This window comes from Galeopterus variegatus, unplaced genomic scaffold, assembly GCF_000696425.1.
Source record: "Galeopterus variegatus unplaced genomic scaffold, G_variegatus-3.0.2 Scaffold5843, whole genome shotgun sequence".
Classification (NCBI taxonomy): Eukaryota; Metazoa; Chordata; class Mammalia; order Dermoptera; family Cynocephalidae; genus Galeopterus; species Galeopterus variegatus.
In genome coordinates, this window is record NW_007731954.1 from 44,693 (window position 1) to 48,122 (window position 3,430).

Sequence of the window (3,430 nt, forward strand, 5' to 3'; positions counted from 1 at the left end):
GATCCTGGAGCCTACGTTGCTGTGGTTCTGAACCATGACCAGTCATAGCACGTGCACTGCAGCTGAGGGCTCAGTCCTTCACCCTCTGTTCACCCAGAGCACTGCCCTGACTCTAGTTTGTTTTAATCATGCTAAAGATGCTGAGAAGAGGTGGCTTCCCGTCAAGATGGTGGAATAGATAGTCCCCAGTGTCACTCTCTCCCACAAATTCACCAATTTACAACTATTAAAAAACAATGACAGCCAAGCTGGAGCAGCTAGAGCTCGGGAAGAGGAGGAGTGACCTATGGAGTGCATGAAGGTAGGAGAAGCCACGATGAAAGAAAGAACTGCTCTGACTGTTTCAAGCCCCAGCCACTTCCAGCCCGGAGCTGCTGAGCACATGGAGCAGGAGCTGGCAAAAGCCACAGCTGTGCCCTTTGGGATAGAGCTGCTCAAAGGCAGCAGGGGAAAAAAGCAGCTTGGTGGCCCCCAGGCCAGCAAGACCACTAATAGGGTTCCTGTGGATCCACATAGGGGTGAGGAGCCACAAAAACTGAAACAAGGAGCCACTCAGAGGCCAGTGCATCATCACAAGGGACCAGGCATGGTCTGCTCCATGAGAAATGTTTGGAGTGCAGCCAGTGGGGGAGATGGGCCCACTGGGAAAACACTGTGGCACAGCAAGGACAGCTGACCTGCACCCCAACCAGCACAGAACCACTCAGTGGAGACTGGTCAGGAATATAGAATTGCATGGGGTGCAGTTTGCTGAGAAGACTCAGGCCCAGACCAGAGTTTCTACACAACCCAGCTGCACCAGATCTCAAGAGCCATTGTATAAAGTCAGCCATTAAAACCTGAGCTGCACAAAAAACCTTCCCTAGGGAATCAGCAGCAAAGGAGCAATTTAGCTCAACCACAGAGCTCAAGTACTGGTCTCCACAAGAAGTTCCCCCATTTTAGAAGTAAGCAAAGGACAAAAAATTAGTTCCAATGCAGAGTTTAAGTGGTGGGAACAGCAAATAATTCAACACAGAACTGGAAGAAAAAACAAAATACCCACAGACCAGAGATGAAGATTGATACTAACTAGTAAAGGTTTCACATCCCCAAAGAGCATCTATAACACCTAGAAGGACCAGAATTCCCCTGAGCTACCAATCCAAGGAGGAGGGAGGGCTGGGGGCCTCAGCTATGCCCCCCTTGACACCCGCAACCAGCCCAGCAATGACCACCGAGCCACCGCAGGAAGAGCTCCAGGCTCCTGAGCTGGGGTGGTGGGGGGTGAGGGCTTTAGTCACACCCCCCTGACATCTGCACTCAGCCCACAATGATAGAGACACCACTGGAAGCCCCCTGGTCTCCCCTGTAGGTATGACGGGGGTGCCACAGGCCTCAACCCTACCCCTCCTTCCCCGTTCTCCCACCCTATTTCCTTCTCCCCCCCGCCCCCGCTCCACAACAACATCATAAAATGTAAAAGATTAATATTAATAAATAAACTTTTAAAAAAAGATGCTGAGAAAAATCAAGACCAGCATTCTGCATTTGTCTGACTTTCTCTTTTCTGTGTGTTTCTTGTAAATGAGAGGTCAGTTCTCAAAGCCTGCAGACATGGTGGAACATGATAAGTGATGTGTTCACTTCGAGTCCCACTGGAACGCCCTGTGCAGGATGTCCCAGAGTGTGCACACTTGGTGCAGCCAATACTGATGTGCCAGCCATCCCTACTGCACACCTATGGGTGACCCTGGCTCCTGCAAACACCTGTCCCTACAGCCACTTGCTGGATGAAGGCAGCTTTTCCATCTTTTAGGGCTCCTTTAGAAATCTGATACTGCAAAGACTGCAGCGTTCTTTGTCGTGTTTATGAGCGTTCCAAGTGTCTACGTACCAATCCTCAAGAGCAGTGAAAGCCTAGCGGAGATATTCTGCTCCGGTTGCTGAAGCTACCACATCCCACCATGAAAACTGGGGAACATCTTTGCAGAAGTCAACACAGAACTGGAAGAAAAAACAAAATACCCACAGACCAGAGATGAAGATTGATACTAACTAGTAAAGGTTTCACATCCCCAAAGAGCATCTATAACACCTAGAAGGACCAGAATTCCCCTGAGCTACCAATCCAAGGAGGAGGGAGGGCTGGGGGCCTCAGCTATGCCCCCCTTGACACCCGCAACCAGCCCAGCAATGACCACCGAGCCACCGCAGGAAGAGCTCCAGGCTCCTGAGCTGGGGTGGTGGGGGGTGAGGGCTTTAGTCACACCCCCCTGACATCTGCACTCAGCCCACAATGATAGAGACACCACTGGAAGCCCCCTGGTCTCCCCTGTAGGTATGACGGGGGTGCCACAGGCCTCAACCCTACCCCTCCTTCCCCGTTCTCCCACCCTATTTCCTTCTCCCCCCCGCCCCCGCTCCACAACAACATCATAAAATGTAAAAGATTAATATTAATAAATAAACTTTTAAAAAAAGATGCTGAGAAAAATCAAGACCAGCATTCTGCATTTGTCTGACTTTCTCTTTTCTGTGTGTTTCTTGTAAATGAGAGGTCAGTTCTCAAAGCCTGCAGACATGGTGGAACATGATAAGTGATGTGTTCACTTCGAGTCCCACTGGAACGCCCTGTGCAGGATGTCCCAGAGTGTGCACACTTGGTGCAGCCAATACTGATGTGCCAGCCATCCCTACTGCACACCTATGGGTGACCCTGGCTCCTGCAAACACCTGTCCCTACAGCCNGCCATCCCTACTGCACACCTATGGGTGACCCTGGCTCCTGCAAACACCTGTCCCTACAGCCACTTGCTGGATGAAGGCAGCTTTTCCATCTTTTAGGGCTCCTTTAGAAATCTGATACTGCAAAGACTGCAGCGTTCTTTGTCGTGTTTATGAGCGTTCCAAGTGTCTACGTACCAATCCTCAAGAGCAGTGAAAGCCTAGCGGAGATATTCTGCTCCGGTTGCTGAAGCTACCACATCCCACCATGAAAACTGGGGAACATCTTTGCAGAAGACTTATTTTCTGAGGTTGCTGACAACCTCTCCTGACATTTGCCAAATGGTCACAGTGTCTGCTCAGCAGACACAGGGCCAATCTCCTCCTGTGACTTCCCGTCCTCTGCCTCTTCTCCAGAGAGGAGGACGTGGGGCCAGAGCAATGTGACAAACTCAGCCTCCCATTACTGCCGACTGAGACTTCTCATGTGAAGACGGCCAGGCCTGGGGTTAGGAATAATGCCCAGAGGGACACGTGTCCTCTGGAGTGTGGTATAATGCCCAGAGGGCCACGTGTCCTCTGGAGCTTCCCAAAGTTTCTCTTAATTGGAATGTATTGCTTTTACTTAAATTAGACCATGTATTTGAGTTTTGTTTAATTTGTCTCCAGTCTGTTAATCTGTTGATCCAAAATATTCACCTCAAGTTCTTTTTGATAGTATCAG